This window comes from Solanum lycopersicum, chromosome 3 (assembly GCF_036512215.1).
Source record: "Solanum lycopersicum chromosome 3, SLM_r2.1".
Classification (NCBI taxonomy): domain Eukaryota; kingdom Viridiplantae; phylum Streptophyta; class Magnoliopsida; order Solanales; family Solanaceae; genus Solanum; species Solanum lycopersicum.
The window spans coordinates 22,205,948-22,222,640 of NC_090802.1; the positions used below are offsets into that span (position 1 = coordinate 22,205,948).

General features: G+C 33.6%; 1 pseudogene; it reads right to left on the reverse strand.

The window, feature by feature from the left end:
• LOC138347470 (uncharacterized) overlaps window positions 1–16,693 on the reverse strand; it is a 34,006-nt pseudogene that overhangs the window by 8,385 nt on the left and 8,928 nt on the right.

The window sequence follows — 16,693 nt, forward strand, 5'->3', positions numbered from 1 at the left end:
TTTTTGTGTGTATTGAGTTATGTGTTTCATGTTAATGTTTGGGTTGTTTTGCTTTACATTATGTTTTCTCTGTTTTTGTGGATGTTTTAGCTTATGTCTTCCCTTTGTTATAATTGAAAAAATGATTTCGACCCCTCCAAAAAATTTTAAATTTTTGTAAATTCCCGACACTTCTTGTATGTATTTGAAATGTGGTTGTTCTTAGGCAAATTTAAGTCTCAATTTCAATCAATGCCAACGACTTGAATAGTGCTCGCAATCGAGCGAATATGAATTTACGACTACAACGAGGCAAATGAAGTTGCATAGACAATATGTGAACTCTTTGCATCGCATTGTGATTAGCCAATTATCAAATTGATTCCCTTGTAATGACCGTTGCAAACTACCAAAAGTGTTGAGTCTTGTTTGACTTTAGTGTCGGTACCTTGTGTGATAAGCTTACCTTGAACCATGCATGACAACACCTAGAATTTTCCCCATTAGTCCTGTTGACTAAGTAAAGTTTTCTCTTGATATGATCTTAGGCAACTTTATAGAGTATGAGCCAATTCGACATAAACCTCTCACTTGACCTACCTTGTGAGTGTGTGAATCTCTTGAATATCCCTTGAGCCTTACCTTTCTTTGGAATAAACTTGACAAAACAAAACCTCAGTAAACCTTTTACCCATAACCCTCTTAATTTGTGCTTAATAGAGTAGCTAACTGATTAGCCCAAAAGCCTAAGTTGGGGGGTATGGTGGAAAGAGAAAGCAGGTCAAGAAAGTCTGAAGGATCCGCTCTACCAATTGTGTTGAGAAAAATGGAACCCATCCATATAAAGAAAAGAGAAAGAACAAAAGAGAAAAATAAAAAGAATGAAAAAGAAAATTTGTGAAATAAATTTGAAGATTATAAAAAGAAAAAAAGGGGTTTCCAACACCCTATGGAAAAGTGAATAAAGGGATAACTTATGAGCATTAATGAACTTGATAAAGAAAGGAAAACAAGTGTTATTAGAACTAGATTTCATGAGGATCATAATCACTGAGCCTAAATTACCATATACCTTTGCACTCAACCCCATTAGAAGCCTTAAAAAAACCATTTTGATCTTAAGAAAGCTGAAACAAATGTTGATAGAAAAATACGGGCAAACCTATCGGTGAAAGAATGCATTGTATTTTTCTTTGAGAGAGTGAGAATTGTATCTCATTCGTGAACCTTTAATGATTATATAACATATGAGTGAGAATGAAATCATCATTTGTGTGAGGGCATTCAAATGCTTTTGTTGAGCTTGAACTTGCATTTGAAGCAAGTACTACGAGCTTGAGAATCTTTGGTAATGGTGTCACAAATTGAATCTTTGGGTACATAATTGATCCTTGCATAAGAAAATTGAGTCTTTTTTGTGTACAATTTATATTCATGATTGCATCTTGTGTAGCACTGTTTGAGACATCCTTTTTGAACTGTTGAACTTGAGTTTTACTTGAGGACAAACAAGAGTGTAAGTTGGGGGTGTTCATGAGTCCATAAATTGGACTTATTTAGAGCTATATTTTGATAGAAATAGTGTCCTTGATTGTTTTGTCTCAATTAATAATGAATAACCTTAAGTTTTACGTATTATGAGTTTGAGGCAAAGCATAAACACTAGTTGGCAAAAAGGAGCAAAAGGATGAAAAAAATGAATAAATGAAGGTCTAAGGATGCCCGAGTCAACTTGGTCACAAGCCGATAGGTCTGAAGATCACACATTGTTCCATTGTGTTAAGCCTAAATGAAGGGATCAAATCGGCGGTGAAAAGGAGAATTCGATGCATTTGCTGAGATATTCCATGAATTGGTACCTTATCCCCCAATGATCAAAAATATGAAGATGCTTGGACTAAGCGCAAGACGATGATGAAGTGACCAAAGGGTGAATCACCGATTTGTTCAGTGATTCTGCTTACCTACGTTGAGCGCCCTGCTGCAACACTAATCTTTGAAAACTGTAAATACTTATTGAGTGTTTTAGCTTATTTGCGAACATAATTAGAATTTTTCCAGTTTTTATCTTAGTTTTGGAGCTCTAGTAAAGGGTTTTTTGAGTGCAAAGTGATAAGTTAGGTATCTCTAAATCCTTGGTCCAGCATTTAAAGAATTTCACTCTGTACCTTGATCCGGCTACGTGTGTTTAAATTACTAACCCTTACCTTTTACATCATATTAAACATCATATACGATGTTTGGCTTAGTTATCACCTCTCACCAACCGAAACTAGCCTATTAGATAGTATCCACTAAATCTATGTCGATAATTCGTTTCCTATCAAGTATCCCTTTGGTATGGCAAATAGCAATATGGCAAGTTCTAACGCGTGCACTCGTTAAAAAGACTTTTAGACGAAAGAATTATCGATACATGCAATAACCTAGTTGAGAATTGTTAATTGGCTAGGTTTATTTTGTTAATCACTCATGGTTCCCACAACCCTAGTTGTGGATTTAGTTACTCATGCTTAGAATAACACAATTCATATTTTTTGAATAATAATCATAAACTTACTTTGACAAGTTTGAAGAAAATCTAGAAATTATACTTGAAACAACAAAATTCATTTGAGAATTGATTCCGAAAATTTTACTTAATTTCCCAAGTTCCAAAGTCATTTTCCCATAACAAAAGTATGAAAAATAATAAAAGATCCAACCCCAAAAACGAGGTTTTACACCCTATTTATAAAAACATTGTACTAAAATTAAAAGGAAGGCAATTAAGGAAAGTTTGTCCAAAAAAAGCAACTTCAATTGGACTTGGGTCTTTTAATTTCTTCATTCTTAGGCTGTAACAACACTTAAATCTTCATACCCACTTGAATTCAATCTCATTTCGGTATAAATTTCTATCTCTTGTTTATGTCTAGCTAAAACTCCAATTCTTGGGATGTGATTTTGTGAATATGGTGTAAATTAGTTATTGGGTCTTGCTTGCTGATAGTGTATTCGTAGTTTAATTATGATTTTGTTTAGCAGTTGTGGATAAATCTAATGAGATTATAGTTTCAAATATTATCTCATATATGTGTTCGGGTTGCTCGAGAGAGAGAGAGAGAGAGAGAGGTCGAGAAACTAAGACTATTAAATTAAGGGTCGGTGGGAGTGGGTCGACATGAGGTTTAGCTCGAGGGGGTGAACCCTAGTCTCACACCACACACTCAACTCAAGAGAGTGAGTGAGTTAAGGCAGAAGTTGTGCTTCATGGGGCAAGTGGGTGTCCGAGAGAAACCCATTTGAAAAGGGGTAAGTTGCTCGAGAGAGATCTTCTCCCCCTTAAAGTCTAGCCTGGTCACAATTAATTTTTGAATTCTCTATCAGAGAATGTATCCAATGATCTTGTTTATTCCGTATTTCGATCATATTCCAAGAATCACCCTTTCATTGATTTAGTTGTATTGGTAATTTCTACTTATCTGTAACAAATCCCTATCGATAATTGACACTTGCGTCACCTCATTTTAGATTTAATATGTTTTTATTTGATAATGTGTTTAGCTATGATTAGTTAGAACGTATGTTTACTTTCCTAATAATTCTCATTACCACTACCTGTGAAAACAACCCCAACCCTTGGTTGGATTACTATACTACGATCGATTGTCTACAATTACATTGGAAGTTGTGTCTTTGATGAAGTTACCGATCAATAACAATATATACGAATCAACTAATTATTTATTCAAAATTTTAACTTTGAACTTACCATCTCTTTTGTAATTGTTCCGACGGTCTTTTCACCTCCAGTGTGCAACGAGCCACCCTTAAGACTATCTCTAGTCTTTTTTGCTTGTTTTGATGTTGCCTGTAAACTTGTTTGTGTTTTAATTCAAACCCAATTCATCAAAAACATGGGGCAACATCCAAATTGGACGTTCACCACTATCGCGGACTTTTTTCAGCCAGCTAGATAGTTTGGCGGATGCCCTCTTCTCAAATGTGGTCATAATGACTAAATTTTAACTCGACTCCCAAGTACAATTGTCTGAAAAAATTTGAATGACGTTAATTATATCAATAGTAAAAAAAAGTAAATTATACTATATATATACCTTAAGTTCATTAAACATCGCCTGAAATATTTAGTTTGGAATCTCACTCCAAGAACTATAAGGCTGTGTAAAAAGTCTTCTAACAAAGTCTATTAAAGTCCAGGCAGCATCCTTTGCAAGATGACACCTTTAAAACACATAATAAATATGTTATTTCATGGATAATTTATGAAAGTATAAGAAAATAAATAAAATAAACTAACAAATAGATAACAAAACAAATTTAGGATGATCCATCAGCTCAATCATGACTCTACAAAGTATGTCCTTTTGGCCAAAAGTTAGAGTATCCAACTCATCATGTGGTGTAGCACTAGGTCTAGTTGTAGATGAGGGTGATACATCAAGATGCACAAAATTCTAAGTCAATAGAGGCGTACTTGCCATAGCATCTAACTCTCCAATCCTCACGGAAGATAACTAAGGAGATGAGCCTGTGAGAGATGGAGGACTTGTCGATAAGGGTCGTGCTCGACGAATAGCCTATAAAGGTGATGTAATGTGGTTTCATGGTACTTACAATGATTTTTCCTTGAGTTTAGTGTGTGTCTAGGGCCTTTTTGTAGTAATTTTAATGTGTTCTATATGTGTTTTGCAGAAAAGTTGTCCAAAACGGAAATGCAGATGGCTGTGCAGAAGTGACCCACGAAGCCATCGACGACCTGTCGTTCCTTCGACGGACCATAGAGGTGATCGTAGACGTGAGATTCAAGCATCAGAAAGAAACTCGGGGAATTCTGACAAAGTGTGGGGTTATGGAAGGATCGACGGTCCATCGACTGATCGACGGACCATCCTAGCAAATTGTTGGTGAAATCAGAGACTACTCCACTACTTGATGTTGAAGAGAAGTTTAAGTATGGAAAAATGGAGGCATCGACGGACCGTAAGTTAATCGATGGACTGTGCTGCTGGTTGGATTAGAGAATATGTACCGTGCAGGCTTTGAAAAGATGCTAAGTATGGTCGTCGACTGAAGTTGCTTTTTTTGGACAAACTTTCTTTAATTGCCTTCATTTTAATTTTAGTACAATGTTTTTATAAATAGGGTGTAAAACCTCGTTTTTGGGGTTGGATCTTTTATTATTTTTCATACTTTTGTTATGGGAAAATGACTTTGGAACTTGGGAAATTAAGTAAAATTTTCGGAATCAATTCTCAAATGAATTTTGTTGTTTCAAGTATAATTTCTAGATTTTCTTCAAACTTGTCAAAGTAAGTTTATGATTATTATTCAAAAAATATGAATTGTGTTATTCTAAGCATGAGTAACTAAATCCACAACTAGGGTTGTGGGAACCATGGGTGATTAACAAAATAAACCTTGACAATTAACAATTCTCAACTAGGTTATTGCATGTATCGATAATTCTTTCGTCTAAAAGTCTTTTTAACGAGTGCACGCGTTAGAACTTGCCATATTGCTATTTGCCATACCAAAGGGATACTTGATAGGAAACGAATTATCGACATAGATTTAGTGGATACTATCTAATAGGCTAGTTTCGGTTGGTGAGAGGTGATAACTAACCCAAACATCGTATATGATGTTTAATATGATGTAAAAGGTAAGGGTTAGTAATTTAAACACACGTAGCCGGACCAAGGTACAGAGTGAAATTCTTTAAATGCTGGACCAAGGATTTAGAGATACCTAACTTATCACTTTGCACGCAAAACCTTAGGGAAGAATTGTTTTAAGCTATGGTTATGGCGTTATGAACCTATGGGAAACACTTATACCTAGTTTCTCTTATAACTTGATAAAAACCAACAATTTATTCTTGTTACTTGTTATATTTCATCACATTACAATATTTTTGTTTCATAAAAGCCCCCCATTTAATTATTAGTTTTTGGAAAGAACTTGACTAAATAGAGGTAATCATATATTAAAGTTAAGTCTAAATTAGTTTCCTCATGGTATCGAACCCAACCTAATAGTTGGGTTATTTACTTGATACAACTGCTTATACTTCTTTAGGGAAGTATAATTTGAGCATATCAAATGGTAGGTCTTCGTAGCGTCATACATACAACGCCTGTGAAGTAGAGGATGCACCAACTGGTCGACTAATTAGGATATTATTACCGAGGATCCGTCGTACCAAACGAAACATCAAATAGATGAGTATCACAGATGATTTGTTTTGGCACAGGAGAAATAGATCCTACAATATCCTCAGGATCTATTGGTCTCTTAGACTTCTTACTTTCAACCTGTTTAGTCTGACTAACTCCAAAATGCTCATGATATCTATTGATGTCACCACATGTATGCAATTTTAGATGTATAATATATGTAAAAATCATAATTTAAATAAAATTAGCAAAATATACTAACTTACATGTATGTACTAGCTAGCTTTCATACTACACTATTCCTCCTCGCTTATTTCAATTCCATCATTCTCCCATTCTTCCTCCTCAATTGCTTTATGTTAATTATCATCTCTTTCTTCGCCATAAAATCATTCATTTTTATCATTCTCGAATATTTATTCCTCAACATTAAGTATCTCATCATCAAATACTTCTTCTAATATGTGTTGAGGATGTTGTAGTGTGGTTTTCAATTCAACATCAACTTGTTGTTGAGCAGTTGCAAAATCATTTTGATATGCCACATTTAAGACATTGTCAATTTAAATTCTTACCAGAGGCTTACTTTTTATAACAATCTACCAATAGTCTTTGTCTCTACGCAATGGATATGGAGCGTAATACACTTATTTAGCATTTTGTGCAATGATAAAAGGATCATAACTTTTGTATTTTCTTTTGTGCTTAACTTCAATTATATTATGTTGATGGTCCACCTTTGTGCCTCTATGTGATGAGTCAAACCACTCATACCTAAATAATACAAACTTCTTTTTAGGCCAACTAGAATACCTTACTTCAATAATTTCATGAATGACACCATAATATTCAATAATTTGGCCAGTACATCAACATCACCTTGTATGTAGACACCACTATTATTTGTTTCTTGTTCCTAGAAATTCTTCAGTTTGAAACTTAAAACCATTAATACAATACTTATTCATTGTCAGTACTAGCGATTCACGTCCAAATGCTACTTGTTTCACTAACTGCAAATGATGGACACCTGAGTATTCATCGTAAATCTACGTGATTGTTATTTCAAGTAATATAATTTAGTATGACATTAATATATTACTAAATATTTATTGATTTCATACATAGTTCCTCAACCATTTGGAAAATTTTGTATAGATGACATCACTATCCCATGTGTTTACGAACAAGCTGATTATTTTACATTCAAGTATTTCGTTAGTTAATGAACACTTATTAGTATGTTATTTGATAAAATATTTTTAACACTTAATTGGAACATGATTGCATCTGTGGATAATTAAGCAAAATATGTGTCACATTCGATTGCATTTTCATTTCAGTGAAGCCTTGCTTTCCACGTTTTTAGATTCTCGACCATTTTGATTAAAAATTGATATCGCTGGGAATAAAGGATCAATATGACCTTCATCATTATGATTGGGCCTTTTTCTCCTACATGAAACATCATCACCAAAGTAATAAGAACAAAATCTCCATTTTATCTCCTAATATGACCCTGAGCAATTGATCATTCGGTCCTTCCCTTTTGCTTAATCATTTGCTTTGAACTACCATTTTTTCTGCATGTATATATGTATATATATGTTAATAAAAGACTTGGTGAATATATATAACTTGGTGAATATTTCAAATGGATACATCCATCTCATTTGAACCGGACCTCCAAAGCAGGCCTCTTGTACAAGTTGAATTGAAAATACTACATCACATCAAAGAAACCATATGGAAATATAATCTCCAACTTAGTAGTAATAGTAACAAGATTATTTTCCTCCATCCTATCTAAACTAATCTCCAACAATATCCTAGAACACAAATCTTTTTTAAAAAGAGGAATTATCTCTGTGACTGGTTTTCATATCCTTTCGTGTAGATGCCTAAAAGCGATAGGAATTAAAGTTTCCATGAACACATGAAAATCATGAATTTTCGTGCCTATCAATTTTCCTTCATTCATATCTATCCACTTTCCTAAATTCAAAGCATATACCACTGACATCCTCAAATTTTTAACTCACTCAATAATTTAACATTTCTTATCCAATGTGATGGAAAATTTTGCTGTAGGCTTAACAATTTTACCTTTAATGTAATTTTTGCAGCCATAACTCTTTCTCCTACAATATTCTTTTATGTCCATTCTAGCTTTTGGATTGTCTTTTCTCTTACCCGTAACATCCATCACTGTGCTAAATAAATTGTCAAAATAATTTTTTTTCAATGTGCATCACATCAAGATTATATCTTAGCAGATTTTCCTTCCAATACGGCAACTCCCAAAATATACTTTGTTTGGTCAAATTATGTTCAACACCATATCCATGAAGTCTAGAAGGTGAATTTTCTGTAACTTTAGGTAATTGAGGAACTCTCTCCCAAATTTGAAGCCATGTGAGTAATGGAGGTGGGGTCACTTTTAACCTTATTTTTCCTAAATGCATTTTTCATCTATCTAAACTCATGGTCCATTGAAAAGAACTGACAATGACAATCAAGCCATGTATTTTATTGCCATGCTTTAAAGTGAATGCATCACTATTTTCCATGCAATACGGATATGCTAGATTTCCAGCTGTCATCCAACCAGACAACATCCCCTATGTAGGAAAATCATTAATAGTCCACATTAAAGAAGCACACATAACGAAATTCTTCTTAGTTAATATGTCATAAGTCAAAATGTCTTCAAACCACAATTGTTTGAGCTCATCTACGAATGGTTGTAGATGGACATCAATTAAACTTTTGGATATGGGGACCTAAAATAACACAACTTGGGACTGGCCATGCACATTTCAGAAGGAAGATTATACAATGTATGAACTACCGTCTGACATGAATAAGGCGAAGAAACATTAGAGAATGGTGTGAAGACATCTTCACATAATCCCAATCTAACATTTTTTGGTTCATTAGTAAAATTAGGGTATACATTATCAAAATGCTTCCATGCTTCATCATCATATGGATGAGACAAGCCACCTGACGACCTTCAATATTCATGATGTCATCTCATATGTGTGGTAGACCTCATCGATGCATCTAATCTCTTTAACCTGGAAATGAGAGGTAGATAATTCATCCCCTTAACTGGGCCATCTCTTCAGTTATAATCCTGTTATAACGAGTATGTCCACAAAATATACAATTTTCTAATCCACTATGTAAAATAATAAGCAGTCATTAACATAACAATGAATCTATTATAAGTCAATACTAACTTGGAAACCAAAGGCTTTACCTGATAGAAATTCTTCGGTATGTTAAACGCTGGATTCACCAAAAAGATCAACAATTGAGTCCATAAATGCATTAGGAATATTCCAATCTTATTTAATATTGATTAATCGAATAACAATTGACAAGGCAGAATGCACACTCCCTTCACATAGTGGACGACTAGACTCTTCTAATTTATCATAGATGCATCTTGCTTCTTCATTAGGAGCTTCATCAAAATATTATTTCGGTTCCATTTCACCATGAACCCCGAAAACATCAATGATTATTTGATGAAACCTATCATGTTCAACCCTAATTTGACCATATGTTGCAACCATATTATATTCATCTACAGGCAAACAATTATAAAACATATTATCCAGTCTATCTGTTTCTCCATGATCAATCCATATAAAATATCCAAGTGTAAGACCCCAAAAATGAAATGGGATGAACTAGAGATTCACATGAGTTCATTGATTTAATAATTTGCTAAGATAATAACAAATAAATTCTAAGGGCTGGTTTGAGTAGTTTTGAGGTCAAGCGTGAAGGGATGACCAAGACGTTGGAAAACTAGTCCTTTGTGTGGTAATGAGTTCTAGTATATTATCTATTTCTTGGTGTGTTGTTTGCGGTCAAATATAAATGGAGAGTACCCTAGTGTGTAGAAGGTCATGTTTATGGATTAAAAGTCCGGGTAAGACTCCCCAAGGACCATCCTAAGGGTCCTTGAGGAGGAGCCATGATTTAACCCTCAAAACTGTCAAATGGGGGTGACCTACAACCAGTAGATCATTTGACGGGGCGTGAGGGGCCTCCATGGGTCCTGCTTTATTATGGGGATCCTTGTATCCCATTGAAAAGTCTCATACTGATACCACACCTATGTAGGATGGGCCGTCAACCCACCAACGGGCTGAAGGTGAGGGTCGTGGGTAGGCACCCACAATTTCTACCCTATTTCAGCCAAGCCATGGGTGTTTAAGAAATTCCACCCTTGGATAAATTAATGTGGGGCAGTTATTTTATGTAATTTAGGGTATTTAAAGTTAGTTTAAATACGAAAACCTATAATTAGACTTCATTCTACAAAAACTCAAAACCCTTCCCTCACAAAAGTTCTCTCAAAATTCCATGGATGCTTAAGGACAAATTGTAGATAGGGTTGAAGACTTACGTTGCTTTATTATTCAATTTCATGTGATTCTTTGTACTAAGATATGGTGACTCATTATCTAAATCTAGTTTTCCCTTTAGAGCCAATCTTCAAATGATTTTCTAGTTTTACAAAGATTATGAAAAAACCCGAATTCTTCCTCAAATCAATGGGTTCTTGAATTAAATGGTTTCAAACAAATTGATATGATTATATTTTGGTTTATTTGATGATTTCAAGTGAAAGAACTCCATAAACCCATGATCCTTCTAATTCCCTAATTTTGGCTTGTAAAGTGGGTTTGATAATTGTGATTGTCTATGGATGGAAAGGTATTTAAATTGCTTTACAGTATTGATTCCTATTGTTATATATCTCCATTTTTTATGAATTGTTGATATATGGATGAGTTGGTGACTTTGGCCTAATAGGCATGATGATGGGTAAATTATCTTGTTATGTTGAAAGTGTTGGAAGTTGGGTAATGATGAAGGGTTGCATTGGAAATTTTTGAGTTGACTAAATTGCTTAGTGTAGTAGGATTGCTTGATATGGTTTGATCAACTTATAATGGAGGTGTTTAATTTTTGTTCTTATTATGATTGTGGCCTTGATGGCACTATGAGGTGAATCGAAGGTTGGTTATGTTGTTGTGTGGAAGGTGGCATAATATGAAGTTGCTATGCGATGTCAAGGTGAACTTATATAAAGCTATGTGGTATTGTGAAAGAAAGCATGTTCCTTTAAATGGTTATATGTGATGATGATAAACTATGAAGAGTCTTTAGATGTTGATATGGTGTCTTGATTAAGTAGACCTAGTCGTCCCTACTTGATACATGAATGATATGCTGAATGTGCCCTTTTGACTTGGTAGGCTTAGGTACCCTTGTCTTGAATGAATGAATGGAAGTCTAGGATCGGTAGACCTAAAGTTGGTGCCTATCTATGAATGTCGAATGAGAATGACTTGAATCGGAGAGACCTACATGGTACCCGTTTCATGAATGAGCTATGTTAATGAACCTAGATCGGTAAACCCTTGTGGATCCCTTCTTGGTAATGGTATTATGAGATGGTAGGCTTAGTGATGGTACCTTCTCTAATACACTTATGCGAATGAACTTACTCTATGAGAACCAAGTCAAAACAATGAGTGGATAAGCTTAAGGTAGTAGCTCTACTTGAAGTATGAGACTAGAGTACAAATAAGCCTTTCGGTATCCCATAAACCACGTGCCTACAGGGGATGTGCTCTAGTTCTACCCTTGGCAAGTAGAACACCCTCCATGGGGTACGTTAGACTTTGGATTCCATACCTATCTAGTGGGGTCTATGTCGGTTAATGCCTATTTTCATCATATGGGATGTACACTTTAGCTATTTGATAGGTTCTACAATCATGTAGGAAGTAGTATGGGATGCTATCTACACATGGAACGAGTAGGCTTTGAATGTACTAGAGTGAGTTCCCTAACTCTTCTAAGACCATTATGTGAAGTCCCCTACTTGTTTAGTTGCTTCTTAAAGGAATTAAAAGATAATGTCCTCGCAATGTTAGTATGTTGAAATAGAGAGGTTCTTTTCTAGGGTGGCTTTGAGGAACACTTAAATGTGCTTGAAAAGGTTGTACGGACAACCCTTTAAATGTCTTACTTAGCTAGGTCTTAGAGTAGCCTTATATAGAGAGTCTAAATGATGAGAGGTTACTTGATGAATATGGAACTAAGTGTTATATCTTTATGTTAGTTGAATATGTCTTGTATGGAAATATCCTTACCTTGAGTAGTCTTGAGAAAAAACTAAGTGTGTATGAAGGGGTTGTATAGGCGTCCTCTTCATGTCTTACTTAGGTGGTCTTAGGATAACCTTAGCTAGAGGGTCTAAATGGTTAAATAGGTTACTTAATGATTATGGTCATATTTTGAGGATTATGTGGGTATTGTCTTGAATGTTGATGTGGGATTGTATGATGGCTTTTATACTTGGGTTATGAACTTTTATCCAAATATCATTAAAATGATTTAAACCAACTAAATGTCCCTTTTTGCATGATTTTCGCATGGTCATCATACTTAGTGCATAATTGTACTAATTCCATATTTTCTTCTATTTTCTACAAAGCATAGGTGTTGGCAAGTGATATGATCTTTAGAGTTGATGCTTGAGACTTAGAAATTCTCTCAAGATTTGGGTATGTCTTTATATGTCAAGGACAAAACTTCTTATTTCTAGTTTCTCTTTTATTAAGACATTTGTATAAGACTTGCATCTATCTTTCAATGTAAGGTTCGTGTCCCTAAGTTTGAGATTTATGTACGACCTAGGTCTATGTTGGCCAAAGAGACTAGATTTTCGTTGCTTATAAAGATTCTCTTTTGAAATGTGTTGGCTCCTAAGCCTTGTGATTTTCTCTAAAAAGGTTTTAAATTCTGCTCTATTTTTTGCCTATGTGATGAATGATGTCTAAGGGCTTGTATAAGACCTCTGTAGGTCAAATATGCCGTGTTACGACTAGGGGTGCTCTCAGGTCGTGACACAAGGCTTAAATCTATTACGGTACAAATGAACCATAAATGTATCTAGTTTTTAAAAATTTCTAAGCATTTACACGCACTGCATGGACACTTAACCAATCCAATATTTTTGAAAATGTCAAGTGTCATTGTATGATTAATAAAATCTTTAACACCGTCAATAAACTCAATTTCAAACCAGCACCAGTTTCATAATGCATATTATACATCCACAAAAGATGATCTATCTACAAAAATATAGATATTCAATTATATATGAATTAAATTTAATAATAATGATACTACATGAATTCATTACAAATATATATATTTAAAATCATTACTTAATAATTGCAATTAAGTTCAATTACTACATTAATTCAATTTCGAAAGTGTTCAAGTTCTAAATTCAAGTTCATATAATAAAAGTTATTAGTTATATATAAAGTGCGAATTCAATAATTGGTTATACATTCAAATTCGAATTAAGTTCAATTACTTCAAGATTTACAAAGTTAAAGCTTAAATGATTAATCAATACTAATTTATTAGGTTCAACTTAAGTTCAAGTTCTAGTCAAGTTGATCAAAATTAAGTTTATATTAATTCCTAATTAAGTTTCCAAGTTATTATAAATTTATTAAGTTTAATAAAGTCCTAATTAATTTATATTAAGTTCAAATTAATTAAAGTCAATAAGATTTTCTCGTACTACAAAATTCTAATTAAGTCCAATAAAATTCAAGTTCTAATAAGAATAAAAGTAACTTCTAATAAATTAAAGTTAACAACATTTCAAGTTCATATTCTTAATTAAGGTTAATTTATGCGTAATTCAAGTTAGAATTAATTATAAGTTGTAATTCAAATCCCTAGAATTTTAAATTCAAACGAGCTAGTTAGTGTCCCAAATTCAAACTCTTAGTCCTAAAATATCAAACATAATTCAAATCATTCCAAAATTAAAAATTTAAACTACTCTGAAAATCACAAATTCAAAGTATTCCTAGAATTCAAAAATTAAACTAGTGCTTAAATCCCAAATTCAAACTATTAGTAATACTAAAATCTCAAATATAATTCAAACTAGTCCTGAAATTCCAAAATCTAACTAGGACTAAAATCCAAAAATCAAAATAGCTAGCTATTCCTAATCCCAAATTAAAACTATTAGTCCTAAAATCTCTTATTAATTCAAATTCTAGTTAGTCCTGAAATCTAAAAATCAAACAAACTCAAATAATACAAAAATTCAAACAACTCCTTAAATTATACCTTAATTCAAACTAATCCAACAATCCCAAAACAAAACTATAACTTGATAAATATTCAAATAAATCCAAAGATACCTTAATTCAAAGAACAACCAATAAACACAAATTCAATTTACAATTAAATAGCTACCAAAATCAAAATATTGTTCAACTCAATTTTTTTGATGCCCTATTAAATCCTAACCTTAAAAGAGAAGGAGAGATTGAAGAGAGAGGAGAGGCAGGCGGCGACGACAATAATGATGTCTAGTCCGACAGCAACGAAGAAGCAGGAGGCGGCTCCTCCGGCGGCAGCAAAAACGTAGTGGTGGTGGTGAGGAGTGGTAAGAAGGAGGAGAATTTCACAAACAGGGAAATGGAGAAATGGGGAAAAATCACGGATCTATTTTAGACATTTAATATAGAACGATGGACAACGTCTCTAGGTCCGTCGTTTTTAAAAAAAATAGTTGACCAACATTTTGATCCAAAAAACGATGGACTAATAGACACTGTCTGTCGCTTTTTAAAAATAGCTGACAAAGAACAAACATAAAGATGTTGGACGTCGCTATAGTAAAAAAAATTAATATCTTAATAAATGAAAAGCGTCGAACAACATGGTTAATATTATAATTTATATCAAATTATTTTTAATAGAAGCGACAGACGATGTCACTATTTATATAAACAAATAATTTTTAATTATATATATATATTTGATGCAAAAATCCTCTAAAAAAGTGACGGACTAAGATATGATGTCCTTTGCTTTTTGTAAAATAATTTAAAAATTAATTATTTTTATTAAAAAGCGATGGACAGCATGGTAAAAATCATCATTTTTTTAGGAACATCGTCCGTCGTTTTTTGATAGTGTTTAGTAGTGAACCTTAATATCCCCATAGGCATTGTACATATTCAGTAGCTAAATACAAAAGCCCCAATGGTCACACAATAATTCAATATGCCAAAGGTGAGCGATGCGGCCATAAGTAACTTATACAAACATCACTATGTATTACTTAAATATAAAGGCACTATAAAAGAATATAGATTCCAATAAGGAATGTATGTGAACATAAGTGAAGAAGCTCAAAATTATGAAGAGAAAAAAAATAACTGCTTTTTAAAGTAATACTCATTAATTGAGCTCAAATTGATAAATGTTAAAATGGAGAAGGAGCTATTTATAGATTTTATGTTCTAACTAACTTTCTACAAACTAACTAACTTTATGATAAATTAGTTATAACAAACAATAAAAAAAGGTCTATTATACCCTTGATCTAGTGACTTAACTAACTATTTAACTACTCTACACTAATATATCATCACTCCCCTTCAAGTTAAGTGGGGGCAAAGATGTTAAGAGACCTAACTTGGATAAGAGATATTCATGTTGATGTTTTGATAACCCTTTTGTCAATACATCTGCAGGTTGTTCTTGTGCAAGAAGATGGTTAATTTTGATCAAGCCTTGTTGTAACCTTTCCCTTATAAAATGATAGTCAATTTCAATATGCTTTGTTCTCTCATGGTATACTGGACTTGTAGCAATCTGTATGACAACTTTATCGTCACAATACACTTGCACTGTTAATGCACTTCAACTTCTACTTCTTTAAGTAATCCAAGTAACCACATTAACTATAGTTTGCTTTTTTGACTTCATGAAACCAAAGAGTTTCCTATCTTTACCATGTAAACTATTACTGATCTTCTGGTAAGTGAACAAGAAGCCCAATCTGCATCACAGAATGCAGTGACTACTTCATTAGAGGAGCTGGAAAAAAGCAAGCCTTGTCTAGGTTGCATTTTCAAGTATCTTACTACTCTTAAAGCAGCATCCATATGTGACTTATTTGGATGTTGTAAGAACTGGCTCAGGTTTCGTGTGCTGAAAGAGAAGACTAGTCTTTTCATGTTTACATACAATAATTTTCCAATTAACCTCTGATACATTGTCTGATCTACTAGAAGATCTTCAAGTTCTCCATGCCTTCCCTCATGTTAATCATACTGCTTAGAGGCCAAGTTATCATTAACATCAATAGGAGTCCCTGCAGGCTTAGCTGTCGACATCCCAACATCAGCTATAAATTCTACAATATAAATCATTTGGTGCATCAATATACCCTCTACTGACCTAGTAAACTCAATGCATAGAAAGTATTTGAGCCCACCTAGATCCTTCATATTGAAGGCCTATTGCAATTCCAACTTTGTCTTTTCTATTAACTTTAGACTATTGCCTGTAATCATCATGTCATCTACATATATGAACACCATAACAATGCCTGCTTTTGACTTATTAATAAATAATTAATGATCATACAAACTCTGCTTGAATTTGAG